Raw genomic sequence first — 26,071 nt, 5'->3', positions numbered from 1 at the left:
ACAACAGCCCAAAGGGTCAAACCACCCAAATGTTCCTCAACAGATGAATGGATAAATCAATGTGGTCTATCCATATAAGGAAACAGTATTCAGTTATAAAAAAGAATAAAGTACTGGTGCATGCTACAACATGAATGAACCTTGCATACATTACGCTCAGTGAAAGACGCCAGTCAAAAAAAGACCACATATATGATTCCATTCGTATGTAATATATAGAACAGGGAAATCTATGCAGACAGATAGTACTTAGTGATTGCTTAGGGCTGGGGGGGGAAGAGGTTAGAGGAGTGACAGCTAAAGGGTACAGAGTTTCTTTCTGAGGTGACAAAAATGTTCTAAAATTGACTGTGATGATGGTTGCACGTTATCTGTGAAAATACTATAAAAACCATGAAATTGTACACTTGAAATGGATACATTTTGTAGTATGTGAATTGTATCTCAATAGCATTGCTATAAGAATAGTTATTCAATGTTTATTCTCTAAGAAGCAGAATCAGGAGGGATACCGCTGTTAAATATAAGAAGGACTTTCTTGACTCTTGGGGAAGAAGGTGCTGATAATGGCGGGTATCAGTTTCTTACTGCTTCCTACCAAATTCCCGCAAACTTAGTGGCTCAGTACACTAAAATTATCTTTATTTTATAGTTCTTTGGGCCAGAGGTCTGAAATCAGTTTCACTGGGCTGAAATCAAGGTGTCAGCAGGTCTGTATTTATTTTGGAGGCTCCAGGGAAGAATCTATTTATTTACCTCTTCCTAGCTTCCAGGGTCCATCTGCATCCCTGGGCTCATGGCCCTCGAGTCACTCTGACCTCTACTTCCGTCTTCAGATCTCCTTCCCTGACGCTGACCCTCTCTCCTCCCTCTTATAAGGACCTGGGGATTACATTCAGCCCACTGGGATAATCCAGGATAATCTCCCTCCCACTCAAATCCTTAACTTAATCACATTTGCAAAGTCCTTTTTGCCATGACAAGTAACATGTTTACAGGTTCTAGGGATTAGGACACAGACATCTTTTTGGGGAGGGGGAGAGAGATCATTATTCTACCTCCTACAAGATGTTAGAATCTCCATTCCTTTAAGAGGGGAATGGTCCCTGATCTGTCCCTTGTGATATAGTTTACCTGCCAAGACAGGAAATCTTCAGCGGTTCCTTCTGACTTGGGGCTTCTGATGAGTTCTTCAAGTTTCTGACTTTTTTCGCTTTTATTCTTCCTCTTCTGGAGTGAGTGAATATGGGGAAAGGGGCCTTGGCTTTCAGACGAAGCTGTTTGAGTCTTAGCTGTACTACTTCCCTGCTCAGTGAATATGGGGGAATTAATTAACCTCATTAAGCTTCAGTTTCCTCATCATCAAAATGAGGATTGTAACATGCAGCTCGTAAAATTGATGTGAACTATAAGCAATGACCTAGGCGTAAAGAAATGATTTGTTAGTTGGTAGCTGTGATTGTCGACATATTTTCCCCCATTCTCACCTCTGTCTCTTTACTTTCTATCGTAAGATTTTGCACAGTATATTGAAAATATCTCTTCTCTTGTCTGTCATTACATAGTGAGCTCCTTAAAGGAATGAATGAGGGTCTTCTGCCTTGAAGTCATTGCAAAGGACAGACAGATGGACAGGTGAATGGCTAAATGAATGAATGGGTGCATAGATGGATAAATGATGGATAGGAGGCTGTGTGTATTGTAGGTAGGTAGACATGTAGTTATATATGCATGTATGGGTTCATGAATGAATGGATAAGTGCATGGATGGATGGATGGCTAGATGGATGGAGGAGTATACGTATAAACAGGTGAATGGATATTTGGATGGATGCATGGATGTATAAATGCATGGATGAGAGGATGGATGTATATATGTATGTATGACTTGATCGGTGGATGGATGGAAGTTTGGATGAATGAATAGATGGGTGAACACATGTATGTAGATGTATGAATGGGTTCATGTATGGATCCATGGATACAGGAATAAGCTGATGAATGGATTTATTAATGAATGAGTGATGGAAGCATTCACGCATAGATGGATGGATGGATGGATGGATGATCGAGTGGTTTTATGGATGTGTGGATAAATGGGTGATCATTTAAGCAGTTTCATTCTGGCACTCAGAACAATATTTTCATTCTAAATCTTTATCACCGAGAGTTCTGATTCCTTCCCTGAACCCAAGCATGGAAAAAGAATGTACTAGAACAATCTACTCTTGTGTCCCATAAAAGGAGGCCCGGTGAAACATGCCATTGTATTGAGTGGATATGGATCAACATCGCTGCAGAAGTGTTAACTCTAATCATCTCTAAATGCCTTCTCAATATGATATCCCGGAGGCTGATTCAAAGCTTGGTCCAGCTTCCTTTAGCATGAAAGGATAAGATTAGAGGGGAGCCTTGAGGCCATTTGTTTTAACCCTTTGATTTTTCTGATGTGGAAATCAAAGCCCAGAGAAGGGAAGGGACTTGCCCAAGGTCATACAGCAGATGAGTGCTAGACCTGGGACAAGAACTTAGGCGTCCAGACGAGGGCTTGTGCTACAAAGTGCTACCTGGCTTCATTTGTTTTGTCAAACCTCCCTGTCCTCGGATGCCTATCCCAGGCAACCTCTTAGAACATCCCCAAATAAAGACCTTCTCTCTCTTTGGCTCTAACACCCACGAGTCCAAGAGCCAACTCGAACTTGTTCATCTCCTGCGTGACAGTCGTTAACTTAGCCGCCAACACCTGGCCCGTGCAGCAGTTGGATTTAGAGAACAAGGAATTTGCCTTGTGTGGGTACATTCCAGAGATGCCCTCTGGGGTTTCACCATTTAATGCTTTCCCCTTGTCTCCTGATTTTCTAAAGGGAAATCTTTCTCCTCTTTGTCTTTCATTAGTAGAATAAAAGGAAGGCAGACAGACACCCAGAACGAGTTTGCCCTAGTTACTCAACAAAGGCACCCCACAAAGATGTGTTTGTTCATCCCCGAGGCCGTGGGGCCCTATTAGTCTTCCTCTAATCTTCAGAGTGGCAGTAATGAGCTCCAGGCCCTTCCTGCTCCCAGGCTGGATCCTCCCTTCCTCCCTCCTCATCCCACCTTGCTTTTGGAGATGCCCGGGGAAGCCAGGTGACTGGATGTTGGGCAGAGCTCTGTCACAGTGGTGTTGTAAATCAGCCCCGCTTACCTCTGGGTTGCTCAATTCTCCAAACTCCTGTAGGCGGAGCCTGCTCACCTGCAGGGGTCACCTCCTCCTGTCTGAGGGCCCTGCACCGGAATAACAACAACAGTAGCCGCAACATCAGTAATAATAACCACTGCCTACAAAGAGCTGACCATGTGCCAGTCTCTCTTCTCACTCAGTCCCCACACCTGCTGTGAGAGGTGTGCCATATGCAGCCCCAGTTGACCAGTGGAGAAACTGAGGCATGGAAAAAGGCCCGCGAGCTTGGGTTCCAGCCCTGTGTTTAATTGCTGCATTATACCAGGTGCTGTACATGGATAAACTCATTTAATCTTTTTGGTGGCCTAACCAGGTGATCACTATCCTTATGCCTGTTTACAGAGGTGAAGATACTAGGAACAGAGAGGTTGATTCACTTGCTCAAGGACACACAGCTGGTAGATGCCAGAGCTCTAGGCCGTCTTTCCAGTGGCAGTGACTTTTGTAAATACTTTATGAAATTATAAAGTCATAACTATTTGGGGCTGGATGGAGCTGTAAGGAGCATCTAGGTGAAATATTATAGGTCAGGAAATGAGACCCAGAGAGGCAAAGTGAGTCACCAATGATCATAAGGTTGATTAGCTGAAGACTTCCTAGAGTTGTAAAATTATTATTATTATAATAACATAATTTTAAATATTTAAATATACTATTATTATTTTAAGAATTGCAATGGGCCCTTGGGGATCCTTTGCAAATGTACAGTCTATTCTGTGAAAATCAAATTGCAAAGTCATTAAAATACTTACTTGTTAAGTAGACTGGCAGGGACATTTGAGAACACCGTCCCACTTAAACACCTACACACACACACACAGAGCACAGCACATACACCTCACTTCTTTGGGTGGTGCTTTGGATTTTGATATATGAGATGTGTGTGTTTGTTTTTTCCACTTTGATGGCACTCAAGAACAAAGTGGTTGCGAAGAATCTGTGTCCTGGACTCAGAAGAGAGAAATCGTTGATAAAGGGAATTTGGAGTTGAATAATGAGGGGGGAGGGCGGTGTGCAGCACAGAGACATGAACGGGGTGATTCTGTCTGGGAAAACTGGGGTAATTGCATCTCAGCTTTGCAACCAAGGTGGGGCAGGCCCCTCAGGCTCTGAAAGCTTGCATGACAGGGCCGGTAGAGGTCTGGCAGGATACCCCAAAGGTAAAAGATGAAATGCCAAAGACCCTCCAGATGTCAGTGACCCTAACCACATATTTATTACCCAGAAACTGACCACATTCTGTCTTAAGGGATCTCCCAAAACAAAGTTTCTCAGTTTGGGAGGGACTTTCAGGAGGTACAAGAACAGGGCATCACGTAACAATACATCACCCAGTGAAAAACGTGTTCCCGTTTCTACTCCTTCTCATTCCTTTGCATTCCTTCAGGTACAAATCCTCCTTTGGTGTTCTTTCTGCTTTCCCTCCTGACACTTCCTAACCTCTCTTAAACAGAAGGAGAGCTTCCCTCAGGCCCAGAACCCTTCCAGGGTTATCTGACTAGAACTTAGCATCAATAGTGTGTATTCTTTGTGTTTATTTTCGAAGTGACTTTCTTTTTGGAGTCAAGGACCTAGGATCCAATGACTGGAATGCTATAAAGTTGCCTTTTGAAGTAAATGTGTTTGACAACAAAGTGAGTTGGCATGAAGAACATTGTCAGTATTGTATTCCGGGCAGTATATAGATGTCGCAAAAGTCATGAAGATAATAAGGAATGACCGGTGTTTGGAGAAATATCAGTCTAGATGAGAAATGGAGAGATGGCAGACAGGGTGAGCCGGGGGAAAGGGTGCCTTTTCTGATTCACACGAAGGTGCCGTACATGTCAGCTGTGGACCTGAAAGTCAGCAGAGGTGTAAGGGGAGGCTGAGCGGTGTAAGGCAGGATGAGCTTGCTGCTGTCACAAATAACCCCCAAACCCGAGGGGCTTCACCTAGTGGAAGGCCAGTCAGGTGCTCCTCATAGGTGGCATGTCTTCCACCAGTGACCACCAAATGGTCCCTTAGGGACCCGAGTTCCTTCTCGGGCGTTAGTCTCTCCATTTAGCTGGCAGACGATCCTCATGGGAGGTGTCTGTGGGCTAGATCAGGGTGTGCACCTGTCATTTCTGTCACATCCCATTGGCCACAACTCTGTCATGTGACTATGCTAGCTGCAAAGGATTCTGGGGAATGGCATTCCTGTAAAACTCTCTCTGTAATGCTTTATACATTATAAGTTGTATAATTATAAAATATTGATAGTCCATAATTCATATAAAACTGCTCTTGAATAGTACCTGGCAGTGTTAGTGCTCTGTTAGAGTGGACTTGTGTTCTCATGGCTCTGGTGGAAGGACAGATGGAGATGGTTGGGGCATTGAAATAATTTTACGTGCCTGGGTGAGTGATGGTGCGTTTGGCCCAGATATGAAAGATGGGGACCCATTGAGGGAAGGTTGGGGAGCTGGGTGTGGCTATTGCTGACTGCTTGTGACCACCCCCCAGCCCCATGTCCCCCACAGTGGGTGAGGGACTTACCTGGTTCCAACAAGTCCAAGGAATGGCTTAGCTGGGCTTCTGGACATAGAAGCCTTAGTCAGGACCAAGAGACATACACTTCTCTGCCGCCTCTCTGTACCTATTTGAGAAAGATCCCAGGGTCTAGGGTGCGTGATGGTGGGGGACCTGGGGCAGCAGAAGGGAAGCATCCATTCCCACTCCTTCTCCCATCCATTTCCACATTGGAAGATGCAAACGAGGTCATGTCACTCTCCCCTTCAAAGCCTCCTTTGGTGTCTCATTGCTCTCAAAATCTGAGCCCTTTCTACAGCCCCTTCCTGTTGGTTTCCCCTGGCAACAGACTCTGAGATGGAGTCCAGGGCACAGGATGACTTTTCAGGTGTGCTCTTGGGATTGACACCTGTGGAGAGGAGGGGGAGGAGGAAGCAGGAGCAGGTAGAGGGAGAAGTTGAGCTGGGAGGCAGGTCTGACAGCAGACTTGGCCAAACCCGTGGAGAGTTCTGGAGCCGAAATGGCCCTCAGAGTTGTTTCACATTGTGCTGCTGTGGCCAGACTTTTATGTTCTCTCTGTATGTATTCACATGGACTGGTCGCTGGATGTGGGTGCCCCCCAAGAAGGAATGTGACCTTGGGCTGGGGGAATCCTTGAAGGGGCTGATGGCTGAAGGTCAACTCAAGTGCTCCCAGTACTCCTGGCAGATGGGGCAACATGTTTTCCCTTAGAGAGATCGAGAGAGTATGTCTCTGTGTCTACATCAATGGCCCTGCATGATCTGAGCCTAAAGACCTCCCAAGTCTTTTCTCACTTAACTGCTATTTCAATCTCTGTGCTCCAAACACACCGACTACCTCTCATTGCTACAAGTGCCAAATACTGTTTTGTGCCTTAGGGCCTTTGCACATTCTCTACTTGAAATGCTCTTTCTACCTGTTTTTATCTGACTGATATCTATTTGTGTTATCAATCTCTATTCAAATGTCACTTTCTCCTAAAGCATTCCTTGAAACCCGGGATGCATTCAGAATCCCCTGTTCTATACCAGCAGCACCCTGTGAACTTCCCCTCACCATCTGCAATTTCAAATATATTTGCATGAGTCTTCGCTCTCTTCCTTGCTCAACTGAAAGCTCCGTGAGAAGCGGGACTTGGGAGAGCTTGGACCGCCCATGGTGTCCACCTGGGCCGGAGGGGCACTCAAGAATGACCAGTTTCCTTCTCTTTCTTCCCACTGGGCTATGAAAGAACTCCTTTCTGGGCACAGTTTTAATGTTGACCCCAAAAAATGCATTCATAAGTTCTGATATTTAGGATTTTCTAGGGGACACGTCCCATTGTTTACCCTTTTGGCCACAAGTTGAAACAGATTTTTAAAAATGGCTTCGGAAAAAGGCACATCTGCCCTCAAGTCTTCATTCTGTCACTTGCTAGCTGTGTGACCTTGGGCATGCCACTTCACCCCTCTGAGCCTCTCAGCTCTCCCTTTGGAAAATTGCTGTCTATTCCAACAGGATAAAATGGGGGCATTGTACTAAGCCAGCGAAATAACTGGCACACAGTAGGTACTCAGTGAACACTGCTGGCTCCTCTTTTCTCAGATGCAGGTTAGATTCTTTCACAGTGCTGTCTGTCAAAAACAGCAGTGGGAGACAAGCCACAGACAAAGCCAGTGGCTTAACAGCCCCACCCTCCTGGCTGCTGACCTCACCGGGGCCAAGGCCTGTTTGCCTTGGAAGATGCGCTGATGGTTCCCAAGGTGGTTTGTTTTAACTGATGGCCTTTTAGGGCTGGGGTGAGGGGTTAGGAGACCCAGAGGCTCCTGGTCAGCTCAAAGGGGCTCACCAGACAAGCTGGGACAGAAGCCTTGTGATACATTGATCCAAAGTGGAGTGACTGGTTAATCTCTGTTGCTTTTGGAAAGATGGTTCAGTGTGCCACTTAGGAAGACAGGTGGGGTTTTTAAATTCCTTGGCCGTGGCTTGCGCGTTTAAACACTCCGGACAGGAGGAAGTCTGTTCATGAAGGTGGTGGTTTCAGGCAGTGACTTTCCAAGCCCAAAGGTTTCCTGGCATGTCATCCCCTCTATTCCAGATGTTGGATGGCAGATGTTGGTAATAGGGCTTTGGGTGACACATCTGGCCCTGACAGGCATATAGCCACTTCCTTCTTATTCAGCACCTTCATTAATCATTATCTGACTCCCACAGTGCACTAAGCACCAAGATCTGGAAGCAGTGATGGTTGGGTTTACTTGTCACACTTGGTGTGTCCCTCATAGGCAATCGAATGATAATAGTAAGTGAATCCAAGGAGCATATTTAAAGGCATCTAATGGGAGGGGGGAAGTTCTTTAATAACCAACTAATTATTTTGCTAAGTCGTCATCTTTATAACTTGTTAATCACGTAAATGTAGCTGTTACTAATCACCCATCCATCCATTCACCCTTTCATTCATTCATTTATTCATGCATGTATTCCTTTACTTATTTTGCTCATCATCCATTGATTTATTCATTTATTTACCCACTCATCCATCCAGTCATTCATCCATTCCCCTATGTTTTTATGTATCTGTCCACTACCCATGTATCTACCTTTCCATCCATACATCCGGCCAGCTATGCATTTATCCATCCATCCATCCATCTATCCATCTATCCATTCATCCACCCACCTACATATCTATCTATCCAACCACCCAACATCCATTCAGCCATTCACTCATTTTCTTCTCTATTCTTTAATTAATTATTCCTTCAACGGACTTTTATGAGTACTCACTCTGTCCCTAGTCCTAGTCTGGGCACTGGAAAGGTAAGATCCTGGCTTCTCAGAAGCACATAGTCTCCTGGCAAAAACCAGCATATCACTAGATAATTACCACCTAGCAAGATGAGTGGAAATTAGGGTTTCTTAAAGTTGGGTGTAGCTTTATGCCGAGTAACTGTCAGTGAAGTTCCAGCTCCGTGAGCGTCTTAGGACAAATTCCTTCACTTTTAAGGTGAGATGGACAGAGCATGTGACGCTGAGGGAAGAGGCCAAGTTAACTTTTCACTTTTCAGAATCTTTAGCCCTTTTGCAGTCTGTCAGGTTTTCAACTGTTTTCCTTTTCTAGCAATCTCACTTCTAGAAATCAGCTTGGAAACGACCCAAGTATCCAACTACAGAGAACTGTTTAAATATGTTGTGGGACATCTGAACAATAAGGCACTGTGCAACGTCTCAAATGCAAAGGTTTATGAAGTTTATGGGCTGGTACGAAAAAGAGTTCAAGGTACAGATTTTAACCACAGAGAATTAGGCTGCAGAACAGTGTGTCTAGAATAATCACTGTGTGAGGGTGATATGAGATCACGCAGACGTGACCACGTCTCTCCGCTAATTTATCACAGATCTTTTATTTGAGGCTGCAAAGAGGAACTTTGTAAAAGAACCAGAACCTGCTTTTCCTCACCACTAAATTTCCCCCAAACCCAGAACAGTGTCCGGTACACAGTAGGCGTTCAGTAAATATTTATTAAATGAATAAATGTTTGCATGACAGAACAATAAACTGTCACTGTTTAGGTTGGGGCGTGGAATGAGAGGCTTTGTTCAGGACTTTTGGCTTTTCTTTTATTATATAAAATACATGAATGTTTTACTCCAAAACTTTTAAAATTAAAAAACAAAGTTAAAAACAAATTCCTCAATGCATTCAGCCTTCCTGCTCTCCAGGAAGGGACTGCACAGTTGGGGTGACATGTCTCCGTGTATCCAAACTGGTTTTCTTGTCCAATTAGGGGAGGAGGATTTCTGTGTTTCCAGCTTCCCCTCTCCCACAGGGGAAAGCCTGCCTGGTCGGAGAAAACAAACAGCAGTGTGGTGTGTGTGTGTGTGTGTGTGTGTGTGTTTGGTGTGTGTGTGTGTGTGTTTTCCGGCCCAGGCGCTGAAGCCCATAAAATCCCCGACCCCCTTTCTGGGGTAGGAGCCGACATTAGGGAGCTGTTGACAGTCCCTCCGTGTGACCTCTTGCACAACACCAGGGACAGCTCAGCAGCTTAGAAAAAGGAAGAAAACAAACAAAGTCGGTGAGTCTGTTTGTTCTGAAGAAACTCAAAGAGATGTTTGACAGTCAGTAAATGCCATCTTGGCTGTTGTTTTTAACCTCTAACATGGGCGACGGGAGTCCGGGGCAGAGGTGGGGGGTGGAAGGGAGGAGGGTGATAAAGGGAGAAATGGGGAGAAGGAAGGGGCCCTGCTGGGGGAGGGGGCAGGAGCTCCTTGCAGAGTGCAGGCAAGGCAGGCTGAGTGGACTGGATAGGGGACCTCCGAGGGGACTAATGTGGGGCCTGCCCTGTGATCTCTTAGGTGTTACTGACTGTATTTCAGTCCTTTATTCACTCACTGATGTATTGATTCATTTATGTCCTCCTCCTTCGCTTCCTCCCTTCCCCTCCTTCCTCCCTTCCTCCCTCCCTCCTCTCTACAAATATTGATTGAGTTTCTTCTATGAGCCAAGCATGGCTCTGGGTACTGAGGACCATGGGAGTTAATACATCAAGGAAAGACCTTGTTTTCATGATGCTTCTGTTCACGTTATGGAGACATGAAACAAACAAACGTGTCAAGTATCCATAAAGACGAAGATGGACAGTAACGTCGGGTAGGGACCAGGAGAGTGATGGGGCCGTTTCCAACAAGGTGGTTGGGGAGGGCCTTTCTGTGGACATGAGAAGGGAGATCTGGATGAAGTGAAGGCAAGAACTATGCAGTTAACTGGGGGAAGAACATTCTAGACAGACTGGAGAGAAAAGGCAAAGTCCCAGAGGCAAGAACTGCCTGGAATGTTTGAGGGACAGCAAGTTGGTGGTGTGGCTGGGGCACCAAGAGCAGCGGGGAGGGTGGGGGTGACAAGGTCAAAGAGGTGAAAGAGATTAGCTGAAGACAGATCATGCAGGGACTGGCCCGCTGTGGTATGGGTTCCATTGTCATCTGATGTACAAGGACAAGGATAAACAGGACAAGAGTATGACATGGTTAATGTCTTGGTAGGACAGATGTGCTTCTCACAAGGGTTTTATCAGGGCTGGAAGCAGAGCACAGACAAAGCTGTGGAGCAGTGATGGGGCCTGGGGTGCAGTGTTCCAAGTGTGTGGCCTGAGATCATCATGGTGGACCTCAGGCTGCATCAGAATGAGGATGGGATTGATGGTCCATGAACACTGGGGCCACCATGGGATGTTCAGGTGGAGACCTGAAGTAGGGTCATCTTTTCACCTCCGGGTCCAAGTTCCTCTGAAGCCTTGTAGGAAACAGGACTGGAGATACTGGAATCAGACATAACTGCCTTTAAGCCCTGTCAGTCTCTTAGTCAGTCTGAGCTACAGTCTACTCATTTGTAAAATGTGTCAAGCAGGCCCTAACTCTCAGGATGGTTGTAAAGATCAGAGGAGACGCTGTGGTTGATGTGCTCAGTGTGGTTCATTCCCATAGTAAGTTCTCAGTACATGATACGATATTTTTGGTCACATAATAGGACAGTTACTCACAATTTAATGTATTTTGCAAAAAAATTACCCTTTAAGTCTAACAGTGTGTCTGGGTTTGTCATAGCTACCCTCTACACCTCTTTCTTTTGAGTTGTGTGAATTGCCTGAAAATTGGGCCACTTGTGAATGTTGTTGATGTACGTACCCAAGGGTTGGAGGAAATCATTTGACATTCACGTGGCCAGTTCTTCTAATGCAACATGGCACTATATCCCAATCAACTTATGGTAAATTGGAGGGAAAAAAGCCACTGCATCAAAAAAGCTACCACCACCACTACCACCAATAACAGCAACACCATCAACTCCAGCAGCAGCAGCAACAATGCCACCACTAAACCATCACCACCACCACAGCTACCTCCATCGCCACCAGCAGCACCACCGCCAGCAGTGCCTATCCACACAACACCGTCACCTCCAGTGCCATCAACACCTTTGCCAGTACCATCAGCATCACCATCACCCCCATTAAAAGCAATAATACCAATAAAGTTCACAGCAAAGAACACCAAGAAAATCTTGCTTCTCCGTCTCTGAAGATAATTCTTAGTCAGACACAAGGCGCTGGGTAGAGAAACAAGGATGAGTAGTGAATGGTCATTGTCCACAAGGGTCTCACCCTTACCTGTCCAGTGCATGAAACTAAAACAGGGGCTCTGACAGGGCCAAGTATGAGTAGTGTCCAAATGGAGAAGCAGTACACACCTGATTAAGGACGAGGCTGGATGAAAGTGGTCCATGTTGATAGAGGAGGGAGAATTTGAGAAGGACTCTACGTGCGTGTCAGATTTCCCCTTGGGGAGGAATGGCAAGTAGAATGTTACAGTCCAATTCCCCTGCCAGTGGTGGACATCATAATCCACCGCAGAAGACTTCAGCTGAGCCTGACGTTGACCCTGGATTCCTAGAATCCACTTCATCGGAGGGGTGCTAACAGCCCAACCAGCAGCAGTCAGTTGGAACTGGTTCTCAAGATACACCGTCTTCGCCTGCCCTGAAAGAGAGGGTAAGTGCCTCAGGGCAGCCGCCTCTCTTGCTAAGTGTTGGATCTCCGTGGCTGGGCTGTGGGACTGTCGCAGGGGTGGCTTTGAGTGTCACTGAATGAGTAGATGAGTGAATGGGGAGAAGAGAGTGTCCCACATGGAAAGAAGAGCGGGGACAGAAGTGTGGAAGCAGGAAATGACAGTGTATGTCCCGGATAATACAAATGCAAGATGGAGAAAAGCTCCTATTCGGGATGCACTTAGAATGCAACCACTGAAGACTTTTGAGAAGGAAAATGGCATGATGTGAGCTGTTTATATGACCTGGATAAAGGGGACGTAATAGTCCAGGGCCAGGTGGTAAAAATAGTCTGGAGATGGTAAAAATAATAGCAGTTTTTGGATCCCTGACTGTGTTCAGTGATGACTTTTTTTTTTTTTTTAGTCCTTGGAGCAATCATTTAGGTGTTATTATTGCCATTTTATAGATAAGCAAACTGAGGCATGGGGAAAAGTAACTCACCCAGAGTCAGACATACAGTAACTGGTAATGAATACCTGAATGGGTTAAATCTGTTTCTGAATGAAATTCGGAAAATATCCCTTCCTTGTCCCACAGTGTTTTAGCTAAGTTTTCTTTATTTCCAGTTAGAACCAAAGGATTCGTTCCCTTCTCTCTGTAGCAGTGGGGGGCACGAAACTCATCTTTTATGAGGCTGATGACAGCTGTTCTTCCTCCCACCCAGCTGTCTTTGCCTGAAATAGGATAGGACAAGAATTCAAAATGTTCACAGATACCAGGGAAATAGCCCCGGGGTTGGAGATCTGAGTTTGAATCCCAGCCATCACTCTCTGTCTGGGTAACTCTAGCAACCGACATCACCACTCCGCTTCAGTTCCTCATCTGTAAATGAAATATATTCTCTCTACTCTTGGTTCACATGATCTTGATAAAATTGGTGAGTTGTCTGCATGCATGAAAGCACCTTGTCTCCTGTGCATGTATGTGGAGCCTGCCAGATATTTGTCCTTTGTGACAGGTACCATGTTCAGAATAACACAATTATTTCTCTCATTCTTGTCATCATTTAATATCGGGCTGCTGAGCTCAGTTGGCTAGTCGTCAGTGTGGAGACTTCCCGTGCACACTTCCAGTCCCCTGGCTTCACCTGTCTTTGACTCCACCCACCAACTTGGTGTCCCATTCTGTGCCAGGTCTGACCGTATTCCGCACAGGTGCAATGCACCAGGCTTCACCTCAGCCCCCCTCTGTGTACCTCTGGCTTCTGACCCAGGTCTTTTCTTCAAATGTCACAGTACAGGACATAGTGGACAACAACTCATCACTGAATTCATTATCCTGGAAATGGCAGGAACTGAATATCTGTTTGGGCAGTCCCTTAATCAATGGAGGATGCAAACATGGGATGAAGCCTTCCTCCTCCTTGCAGACGGATGGGTCTGAAGCCCACTTTGTGTGGCTTCTCAGACTGTACTGCAACCTCACCGTGGTCCACTCGATAGTGATGTCTTCTTGTATTGGCTGTCTTTCCTTCCCTGTTTGATTCCTCCACTCCTTACTTGCTCCCTGGGACCACAACTGGCCATCAAAGTACCAACGCAGACATCTCTGTGTCAGCCTGTTTTCTGGGGAACCCAGGCTTTAGATAGTGTTGAGTCTAGAATTTGAAACTTTGATCATTCCCCCATCACTCATGCTTGTACTCCCCACTAAAGGACCTACCAAGCACAGCGTCTGAGACATCGTAGGGGCATGACACATTCTTCGTGAGTGCATGAATACATTAATGGGATGCTTGTATCTCAGGAACTTCGTACAAGACAAGGTGGATTTATGGACCTTGGGAGCAATGCATAGGGGTGATGGGTGAGGACTTTAGAACTGATGGGCGAGATTCAAATATCAACTCTGCCATGAATGAGTTGTGTTACCTTGCCTAAATTGTCCTCTCTGTACCTCAAGTCTTCTTGCTTGAAAAATGGATGAGAGAGTAGATCACATATAGAAGGGTGAAGGGACCTCCTTTATGTAAAGTACTTGGCACATAGTCATAAATCCATCAATGAAATTGTGATTCTTTGAAATAGCAGTAGGGCAGATAGTACATGAGAACTAATATATTAAAAAGCTATAGGATAGGATTCAAAAGTCACACATTTGTGTGACTTCAGATGTATCCCTGAATGTTGCATTTCCACGCCCCCCCCCCATTTTAACTTTCTACAGGGATAATAATTCCTAATCCAGCCACATTTTAGGTGATGATTTTGAGAGCACTTTACAAAGTACAAACAGTTCTAGAAATGGAAGGGACTTCTTTCCCTCTGTGATATCACAGGCCGTTGGGACCATCCAGAAAGCATGTCGGATGGCTGGAGAAAGACCTCCACTTTGGGAAGATGGAAATTCATCTGTCATTTCTGAAAGGTGATCTCTCTAGCTGACCACAGGGTGCTCGCCCGCTGAGATGTAAATCCCCCGGACATGTGAAGGGAAACCCGGTTCCCGAAGTCCTGAAAGGTGAAACTAGCGCTATATTTCACATGTGGCTTAAGCCCGTTATTGCTGATGAAAACAGGGTTTTTAAAGGACGTGTTTCTTTCACCCCTCAACCTTGTTCAGTGGACCTTTGGTCAGGAGCTGGAGTGTTGTGTGCAGCCGAAGAATTCCTGGTATTTTCCCGTAATGTCACTGGACTGAAACACAGGAGGGATTTCTTTTTACCCCTTCTGCAGAGTAGAAATAATTATGCTTCTCTTTGACAACATAGTATCGACTCAGTCTATGCAAAACATTCCTCTCACTTCATTGTACCATATCGTGTTGCATCTTATTGTCTTGTGTGCTCTGTCTTCCCTCTTCCTTCCAATCCCCATTCTTGTCTCCCTCTCTCAGTAAAGGCATCTAGAGGCATTCACTTTCATATGTCAAAAATGCACCCTTAAATAGTTTTCCTTTAAAAACATATAGTAAGTTTATATTTTACATAAGTCAGTAAGCTACAAATCTCATTTTGTTACCTAATTAGTTTATGCAACACCATGTTTTTAAAACTCTCCTTGGTGCTATATGAATATATTAAAATGTGTGCGTCCAAGTTACATGTTTGTATTTGTTTCTAACTAATGCATAGTGCACGCTCCCCACATTTTCTGGATCATTCCCCTAAAGATGGACACCTAGGTTGTTTCCAATTCCTCTCCACCACAACTAGCACTATAAAGATCTGTGTAAGGTTTTTTCCTGGAGGTAGATTCTTGGATCCTAAGATACACCCTGCTTAAATCAAGATAGATTCTATTTAAGCCATGTTGAAATAAAGATGCCAAAGCCACTTGGTGGTCAACTTTGCCCAAGCCCCTTGCTTTCTATGGATATGTATTTCCCTTCATTTGTATAAAGAGGAGATTTGGATGAGGAAAGCTCTAAGGGCTTTCTCCACATTTAAATTCCGCTACTGATTTCCAAGCCAGCTGTGTTTATCAAACAAAGGGAAGAAAATTTGGACAAAATATAGTAGTCCATCATCCAAATATTTGGAAGTAGCCAGATGTTCAGCATCTTGTAGACACCACCTAGAAGGCTTTTGTCAGCATTCTTAGGTGGCTATCTTAAGGGTATTTGTGTTCTTTTAGGTTCCCAAGAATTCTTCTCTTTCTCTGAGAGAGCTAATTTAGATTTAGGTTTGCAGGGGTCCTTTAGTCCCTTAGGAATTTTGGTTTCAACTTGCTTCAGCTTAGAGTTGGCATCTGTCCATCCATCCATCCATTTATCTATCTGTCTGTGATCCTGTCTACCCACTTATTGACAGGGGATTCAATATTTATGGGGTTAAAGAGAACATTGATTCAAATAAAACCACCTGGTTCATACAGATGTGCGTTCAAATGACTGGCTGTTTGCCCTTGGGCCAGAAACCACTTCTTGACACCTCAGTGACCTTATCTACATATTATGAAAATGAAGATGATAATGCTTACTTAGCTGGCTTATTGTGAAGAGCAAATGAGACTATGGGTAGTAAGAACCTAGCCTGGGACCTGGCACAGAGTAAACTCAGTGGTAGTTTACCAGAAAAGAGAGGGGGAGCCACAAATATTTTAATACTCTTCTCATGAGGAAATGGGGTCTAAGACCAACCCTTCCAACTGAATCTGGTTGAGCTTGGGACTCTTTGACCAACAGAGTATGGCAGAAGTGACACTATGTGACACCCAGAGCTAGGTCATAGAAGGGAACGCAGCTCGCGCCTTCTTCTCTGGGACACTAGCCACTGGGAAGGAAGTCTGACCACGCTGAGGCTGCCACATGGGATGAGTCACTGGTAGGCGCTGTGGATAACAGTCGTGTCGGAATCCAGCCTTCCAGCCATCCCTGCCAAGGTGCCAGACACTTAGACGCAGGTCCTCTCGTCCCAGCTGTTTGAGTCTTTCCAGCTGACTTTAGACATAGCGAAGCAGAGACCAGTCATGCTGTCTGTGCTCTGTCCAGATTCTTGATGCACAGAATACATTAGCAAAATAAAAGTGGTTGTTTTTTAAGCCACTATGTTTGGAGGAAGATGGTTATACAGTAATAATGGCTAGAACTCCCTGACCTGGTAGTAGTATTACTCCTTTAAGGCAGCACTCACAAAGATTATGTCTTCTGAGAAGACATTTTTTTTTAAGCTTTGTTAAAGTATAACTGACTAATAAAATTGTAAGATATTTACAGTGTTAAGTGTGATGATTCGATGTACATACACATTGCAAAAGGATTCCCTGCATTGAATTAATTAACACATCCATCACCTCACGTATCTATCTTTCCTGTGGGGTGGTTTTTGTTGTTGTTGTTCTGTTCTGTTTTTGGTGAGAACATTTAAGTTCTGCTCTTTCAAAAGCAAACTTCAGTTATACAATATAGTGTTTGTTATTGACTACAGTCCCTATTTTTATACATTAGATCCTCAGACCGTATTCATCTTACAACTGAAAGTTTATGCCCTTTTACCAGCTTCTCCTTATTTCTCCCACCACACCCCACCCCCAACCTCCAGCAACCACTTCTATTCTCTGTTTCTATGTGTTTAACTTTTTTTTTTTTTCAAATTCCATGTATAAGTAATACCCTGTGCTATTTTTCTCTGTCTGGCTTATTTCACTTAGCATAATGCCCTCCAGTTTCATCCATGCTGTTACAAATGACAAAATTTCCTTCTTTTTTAAGGCTGAATAATATTGCTTTATATATATCTCTCTCACACATTTTCTTGATCCACTCATCTGGTGATGGGCGTTTAGGTTGTTTCCGTGCCTTGGCTATTATGAATAATGCTTCAGTGAACACAGGAGTGCTGATATTTCTTCAAGAGAATGGTTTTGTTGGGAAGAGGCGTTCTAACATTGGATCTAACATTTACCCAGTGTCTATTTCTGTGCCTGGTACTATGTTAGGTGCTTTACAGGTGTATATTCATTTACTCCCCACAACAGTGCTGTGAAGTAGGTCCTCTTTTATTTATAGTTCAGAGATGAACAGAAGCTTAAATAATTTCCCCAAGGGCATGTAACTAACAAGTTGCTAAACTTGAATATGAACTCGGGTCTTTCTGACTCACGTAATGCATGTTCACCTAATGATCCCTCTGGACGTTTTGATTATAGAGATGGCGCTCATTTCTGGTTTCTTGGGAGGACATTGACCATGACACTTGATCAAAGAAGTTTCGTCCTCTACACCCCCCTTTTCCTAGTTCCCATATGGAAACCAACCGTGTTTTGCCAGAGAAACCAGCTGATATAAGTCTCCCAGAGGCAGGGTTAGGGAGCGACGCTTCCTGGAGAAATCCAGGAGAGAGGGAACTTGAAGCTCCCATCCCTGGGAGGGAAGCCGCTTTGTGAAGGGATGACTCAAGGCCTTACGTTTTCCAAAACGGCAAGAGCCCCCTTCCCCCGAACTGAGGGAGCGCCCCCCTCAGATCCGAGGGCACCAACCAGATGCTTTGGTCCAAGCAGGTCCGGAAATGGATGGAAGACCCTTAGGCCTCTTCCCCTGCCTGGTCCCCCACCTTAAATCCATAACTTAAGTGAATATAACCATAAAGCCACTAATAAAAACATCCTCACCGGCTCTATTTACCCAGCTGCGTATCTCAGGATCTGCCGCTGACATTTTTAATACACTTTCATTTCTCTGTCTTCCACGGGATTCATTTGAAGCAGCCCCCAGGGGAGGGTGTCGCTGAGGAAACAAAACCCAGACCCCCCAGGCCTCTGACTGAGGGGGTGGGAGCACGCTGGGAAAACACTTCCACCTGAGAAGCACAAAGGACCCCAGGAGGAGAGGAAGCTGGCCTGCGGCCAACCGGAGGTATCAGAGTGGCTGGGCCCAAAGAGGGAGGTCTGGTGATGGGGCTCAGAGCACTTACCCCGCCCCCAGCATGAGGGCAAACCGTGCTCCCAGCTTGGGCTGCAAGGAGGGTGTTGCCCATTATGTCAGATGGCAGCAACAATGGGGGCCTTCTGATTTTTTTAAACGTTTTTAGGAATTATAGGGTGTCTACAGAAAAAAAAAAAAAAAACCAAACACAGAACTTAAACAAAGAACTCAATGAAATCACAAGGTGAGCCCTCATCCAGCCACACCCAGGGCAAGAAACACAACATTGCCAGGCCCCCAAGATGTCTCCCTTCTAGGCCCTTCCAGTCACCATACTTTACCCCTTCTCCCAAGGTGACCCTGATCTTAACTTTTAACACTTAAAGCTGAGTTTGCCTGCTTCTGGGCTTTATATAAATGAAGCTGTTCTCTTGTAGTGGTTCCTTGCACTCGAAACTGTTTGTGAGCTTCATTTCTGCTGTCTGTGTAGCTGTTCGTTCACTGTTGAATATTATTCCACAGTATGGCTATAGCATGACTTACTGATTGGTTCTCCTGTTGAGGGGCATTTGCGTTTGAGATTGTTGTGACGTGTCACCATGAGCCTTCTTCTCCCTGTCTCTTGGTGCATTCATTTTTTTTTAATGAAAGTATAGTCAGTTTACAATGTTGTGCCAATTTCTGGTATATAGCATAATAGTTCAGTCATACATATACATACATATGTTCGTTTTCATATTCTTTTTCATTATAGGTAGCTACAAGATATTGAATATAGTTCCTTGTGCTATACAGTATAAAGTTGTTTATCTATTTTATTTATAGCAGTTAGTACCTGCAAATCTCGAACTCCCAATTTATCCCTTTCTGTTAGGTACATACCTAGGAGTGGAATGGCTAGAAACTGTAAAATTCCTAGAAGGAAACAGAGGAAAAGCTTCCTGATAATGGTCTTGGAGATGCTTACTTGGGTAGAACACCAAAAGCACAGCAGCAAAAGGGAGATAGACACGTGGGATTACATCAAACTGAAAACCTTCTTGCACAGCAAAGGAAACAATCAAAACAGTTAAAGGGAGCCTACACAATGGAAGAAAATATTTGCCAGCCATGTATGTGATAAAGGGTTCATAGCTAGCATACGTAAGAAACTTCAACAACTCAACAGCAAAAAGCAAATAACTTTTAAAATTATTTTAAAGGGACTGAATAGACATTTCTCCAAAGAGGACATCTAAATGACAGATAGATATATGAAAAAGTGCTCAACGTCTCCTAGAAATGTGCTAAAGGGTTCTGGACTTCCCCAGGTCCTGGCATGGTTGCTGGGATGTATGGGGCGCTCAACAAGCCTGGCTTAGCATACAGTGGCTCATCTCCGTTGTGGGGCAGGGATTTTGGATGCTGGTCTCTCAGATCTTTCCAGTGCTAGGGCTTAGGAAAAACCCCCAATGCTAAGATGCTTGCCTGGAAGGCCCTATATGTTTGGGGAGCAAAATTAGCCTTATTCCGACAAAGTGAGCCTCTGGTGGAGGGGGGTGGATAGGGTTTACAACCCAAATGGGGAATGTTTGATTCTCAGTCTGGTGAAGGAAAACAAACCCTTATTCTTGATACTTTCTATCTGGCCTTTGGAACTCTAGGTAAACAGCTCTATTTACTGGAGCTGCTGATGTTTCTTGGCTTTAAAACAAGTTAGCCCTAAGCCTGGGTGTGTGTTTTTCACTCCTTTAGTTCCTTAATTCTGGCTTTAGCTTTCTCAGGTCAGCCTCAGAGATGCACAGGCCAGCAAGGAGGATGAGTTCAGCTCAGCCAGCAGCTGAGCAGAGAGGGAAGGAGCGGTGACGTTGACATTGGTGGGTCAGGGATTTGCTATGCACAGTTAATAAATGTAGCTGCCAACATTTACGGAGAATTTGTGAAAGCCAGATACTGTCCTAAGCATCTACATCAATACTGCCTTATTTAACCCTCTTCCCAGCCCTAGGAGATAGGCACTGATACTAATATTATTTTAGAGATGATGAAACTGAGGCACAGAGAGGTTGAGTAACAGACACAAAGTCATTCAGCTCCATCAGTGGTAGAGCTGGGACTTGAACTCCAAGCCAGTGCTCTTCACCAGCAGGCTGAGGTTGCCCCACCTGTATCTGCTCTGTGCTTTTCCGGCTCCTGGCCTCATTCCTGCAGGAACCTCTTCCCTAGTTTATTCCCACCGTGCTGTGGCACCTGGGAGAAGAATCCATACTGTCAGAGGGGAACATGCTTAGGGTTGTCCCTTTCCTCCTTCAGATGTATCCCTGTCCTGTGTCTTGGGTTCGTGGTCTTGTCTTGCTTCATGTCACACAACCTTACTTGGTGTAGCAGATGCTTCTAAGGTGATTCAGCCCTCCTGAGCTTTGTGAGTTTTCTGAATGCCTCTTCCTGTGAAATCCCTGCTCTCCCTTCTCAGCTCAGTTCCTCTACCAAGTCTGATAGAATAGTGACTCATAGCTAGGAGCTATCTCCTCCATAGATAATATTCCAACAAACAGGTGTGGCTGTGTTCTGATAACACAGGTAGAGGGTTAGATTTGGTCTGTGGGCTATAGTTTGCTGACCTGTGGTCCAGAATAATCCTTAGCACTTCCCTGCCACTCAGTAAACATCTATTAAATAAATGAATGAATTCTCACTGCCAAAACAAACTCCTGGAGGGTAATCTTCTTTATCTCATCAGTTCCAGTGCTTAGCTTGGGTAAGACCTCAATACACGTTTTAATAAATACATGAATAAATTATGAGAGCACACGGGTATTAATGAATGGGTATAGAAGGGAGTAAGTGAATGAATGAATAAGGGAATAATTGCTCTGCAGTCCTGATCATTTAATGTATTTCTCACACTAGCATCCATTTGTATTCTAATGAGCTGCACTCTGTTCCAGTTATCATTGCTGCGTAACAAAGTATCCCAAAACTTAGTGGCATAAATCAACTGTTTTATTATGGAACAGATTATTTGGGTCAGGATTTGGACAGGGGAAGTTGCAGCTAGCTTGTCTCTGCCCCATGTCTGAGGTCTTAGCTGGAAGAGTTTAATGGCTGGGAGTGACTATAGCTGGGGCCTGGGCTTATTTAGAGGTGGCTTCACTCAGGACCCATAAGTGGATTCTCCATGTGATCTGGGCTTCCTCACAGTATGGCAGCCTCAGGATTCTTACATGGTGTTTCAAGATTCTGACGTGAGTGTCCCAATGGACAATATGAAAGCTGTAACTTCTGAAGTCACACAGTTTCATTTCTGCCATACTCCATTGGACTCTGTTAGTCAAAAACAGTCATAGCCCCTCAAGATTCAGACCTTCTCAATGGCAGGATGGCAAGGTCATATGGCGTAAGAGCATATGGGATGGAAGATGTTGTCAAGGTGATCTTTGGAAAGTATAATCTACTATACAACTTGACCCAAAAAGTTGGTCTACAAAGGAATTTGTAGCTTTGGAGAAAGATATTTCTCAGCATTCCTGAAATGAAAGTCTTAAGATGACCTCCTGGAGAACCTGCCTATACCTCAGTTCCGTCCAGTGTGAAATTATTCCACCTGCATTCATGAATGGATATGAGATGTGGTAGGTAGAAAAATAATAGGTCCCCATCGTAATCCCTGAAACCATGTTACGCTACCTGGCAAAAGGACCTTCATATATGTGATCATCTTGAGATGGGGAGATTAGAGGGAGGCAGGAAGTTCCGAGGCGAAGGAGGTGTGATGACAGAGCAGATCTGAAGATCTCTCTCTTTAACAACTACACATTTGGCTTTGAAGAAGGAAGATGGGGCCACAGGCTGAGGAATGCTGGTGGCCTCAAGAAGCTGGGAAAGGCAAAACAATGGATTTTCCCGTGGATCCTGCAGGAGGAACGCAGCTCTCCTGACATCTTGATGTTTAGCCCAGGAAAACCCATTTTCAGACATCTGATTTCCAGAACTGTAAGACAATGAAATTGTGTTGTTTTAAGCTAATCAGTTTGTGGTAGTTTGCTACGACAGCCACAGGGGTAATAATACATAAAGGAAGAGCCGTTAGCCTTTGGGCTGCCTTCGCCTCTTTTTTCCATGATGGTGCCCTTAGAACTAAGACAATAGACTCAATGCAGAGTAGTTGCTCACTTGGAAGCAGTCTGAGCCAAAAAATCAGCTCCAGTGAATTCTAAAACTTTACCCAAAATACTCTTGATATCCAGGCGATAATATTTCTAATGAGAAGCTATCTGTGAGGGACCTCAAGTTTTCCTCCCAATGCTTCCTCATTGAACTGCTTGAGAATCTTGCTACTCAGTGTGGTCCCCAGACTAGCAGCTGCAGCGACGTCTCGGTAAGCCAGCACAGAAGGTGTGGAATCATAGAGCCTGCCTACAGACCTCCAGAGTGAGAATCTGCACTTTAACAAGATCCACAGGAGATGTCTGTGGGCATTAAAGTTTGAGATGCACTATTTTAGAGATCTGCAGGGACCCATCTCTCCAGAAGTCCTCAGAGATGCATGAGAAGGACTGTTTCATTTTCAAAAATAAAACAGAGGAGGGCCTGAATGTGAGCAAGTGTGCAAAAGCAGAACGAGTGTCCCCAGTTACTGATGCTGGGGGTCTGATTCAGGAGACACATGGGGTTTGTCACTGTCACTTGATGCTGTTTCAAAGGCTGAGGGAAAACAGATACCTATGTGTTTTCTCCAGCAAATACATACAAAGAAAAGTTCATGATGTTCTCGGAAAGGGGCCAGAGGTTTCACCCAGCTGAGGAGCGAGGGTAGAGGAACAAAAGAATACTCGTGTTTCCTTCAAAATGGTCATAATTTAATTTCTGTCCAGTGTGGCCTGGGTACATTGCAGACTCTCAGAAGCTGTTTTTTGTTTTTTCCCAAGTCATGCAATGGGGCTGTTTCAGTTTACATCCTCACTAAGTGAAGCCATACAAGGGCCACTTTCTAAGTGGACACACCCACAGGAACACACACGTGGTGCATGGCAGGGACATGGTTGTGTAAGAGAAAGAGGCAGCAGACAGTGGGCCAGAGAAAGGCAGCCCCGAGACTTTTCAAGTCAAGACACAATTTGTGACTTCTGTTAAATTCTGCTTTGATTCCAGATCCAATGATTCTCCATTTTAGAAATGAATTTGGTGGGAAGTGTATAGCTCAGGGGTAGAGCACATGCTTCACATGCAAGAGGTCCTGGGTTCAATCCCCAGTACCTCCATTGAAATAAATAAATATATAAGTAAATAAAACCTAATTACCTCTCCCTCCAAAAAAACAAACAAACAAAAAAACCCCGAACAAACAAACAAACGAATTCAGGCTGAATACTACCTGAGAAGAGAAAGAAAGTATCAGGGAGCTGAAAGGAATTCCAGAGCATGCAAAGATGCCAGCATCAAGAGAAAGAATCATTCTTTTGTCTTTGGAGGGAAATTGCTTTTGTTTTCCATTTTTGTATTTCCTTAGGTGACACTGCCGGGAAGTAAGAGATCTGGATGCTCAGAAGCCAGATCCAAACAGAGCGTCTTCACTAAAGAGGTGTGGAAATTGGATAGCTGAATTTTTCACATTGGGTTTGCTCGTCAAGTTACTACCATTTGGGGGACTGTAATTTCTCACGGTCTGTAAATATTCAGAGTAATGGGAGAAAGATGGTTTGACTTAGGGTTCTTTTTAAAATGGCTTATTTTAGACAATGCCCTGCTAACAATCAATATAGGGTTTTATCTAACCTATTACACAACCAACCATAACCAACTAACTCACCACAAAGCCTGGTATGTAAGTTTACAAACTCTTCAAGATGCCAGAATTATAAATAAGTTGAAAGATACAGATGAATGGCAGATAGAGAAGCTTAGAGATTCTGGTTGTCAGGCAATGGGCTGAGGGTTTTAGACATACCGTCTCCCATAATCCTCACCACATTCTTACAACATGTGGTGCTGTTTTGTATCAGTTTTATTGACAAACTGAACTGAAATGAACTGAAAAGGAAAAAAAATTTTTTTAATTAAAATTTTTTTGATTAAAAAAAATGAAAGGAAATGAGATGAAACTCATTTCCCTGTGTTTACAAAAGTGGAGAAGCACAAAATTGGGATTTGAATTCAGATCTGTGACTTGGGCTTTCCGATTTCTGTTGTTTCATTGAATTCCTACCAAACACCCTTGGTTTAGTATTGTTGACCCATTTTACAGATAAACTGAGGACCAGTGATGGAGTCACTCAGCTTTTCAGAAGCAGAGTTGGGCTTCCAATGGAACTTTCAGACTGATTTCAACATTAGATCTTGCAGTGGATTAAAGTTGTCCACGTGAGGGAAGCACTTTGTAGAGATGGAACTCTTCTGTATTTTGACTCTGATGATGGTTACTCAGTTGCAGACATATGAGAATATTTCCTGGAGCTCTGCACACACATAGACAGACACACACACACAGGAGTACACATGCAACCTGGTGAAATCTGAATAGGCCCTGTACCTGAATGAATAAACACCACAGTCAATTTCCTGTTCCTGACAATATACTGTGGTCATGTAAGATATTATCACTGGGGGAAGCTGGGTGAAGAGTACAAGGAACTCTCTGTACTATTTTGCAACTTGTGAGTCTTGTTATTTCAAAACATTGTCTTCAGATTCTTTAATGTTTCTCCAGTGAAGAGATGGAATCTCTGTTTCCTCCCACTGAATCTAGGAAGGCCCTGTAACTGTTTGCAGACAGAATACAGTGGGAGAGATGCTGGTGCCAGATTGCAGGCTCAGGTCTCAAGAACTTGGAAGCCTCACTCCCTGGATCTTGTTACACTATCTCTGGAAGCTCTGAGCCACCATGCGTGAAATCTGACTCCCCTGAGACTGCCCTGAGGAGAGGCCATGTGCAGGCATTCGATCACCAATCCCAGATGAACTCAGCCTTCCCTTTACCCCTGCTAAATTGCTAGTCACAGATAAGAGATGTTGGCTGGGATTCTCAGACCAGCCCGTTCTCCAGTTGATTAACACCGAGTGACGTCCATCAACATCACAGAGGGCAAAAAAACCACCTAGCTGAGCCCCGCTCAAATTATTGACCCACAGAATCATGAGACGTAATGAGATGGTTGTCATTTGATGCCTCTAAGTTGGGGGTAGTTTGCTACATAGCAATAGACTTTTCATTATCTGGTAAAGAAAGGCAAGGCTGATGAAAAGGGGCTAGATATGCAGAATCAGATGATATAACACCGTAGGCATGTTCCTTCCCCTCTTTTGGCTTCAGTAAGACGGGCTTTGCTTTGAACATCACTTCCTCCAGGAAGCCTTCCCTGATGCTACATATAGCCTGGATTAGATGCCTCTTTCATGTTCCTCCCTTTCTCCCCCTTGGTTAGCAGGCATCAGAAGTATCTTGATGCTATGCTTTGTTTATTTCTCTCTCT

The 26,071-nt window shown here is 44.4% G+C and overlaps 1 long non-coding RNA gene and 1 other non-coding gene across 2 annotated transcripts in view; both read left to right on the top strand.

Annotated features, from left to right (window-relative positions):
* Nucleotides 1–26,071, top strand: part of LOC140690939 (uncharacterized) — a 186,324-nt gene that overhangs the window by 39,073 nt on the left and 121,180 nt on the right. The window lies entirely within an intron of this gene.
* On the top strand, nt 23,790–23,863 carry TRNAV-CAC (transfer RNA valine (anticodon CAC)). The gene has a single exon. It is a non-coding gene; the product is annotated as a tRNA-Val (tRNA).

Source organism: Vicugna pacos, chromosome 32 (assembly GCF_048564905.1).
Source record: "Vicugna pacos chromosome 32, VicPac4, whole genome shotgun sequence".
Taxonomy (NCBI): Eukaryota; Metazoa; Chordata; class Mammalia; order Artiodactyla; family Camelidae; genus Vicugna; species Vicugna pacos.
The sequence above is the reverse complement of the archived record's forward strand: the minus strand, read 5'-3'. Positions and strand labels throughout refer to the sequence as shown.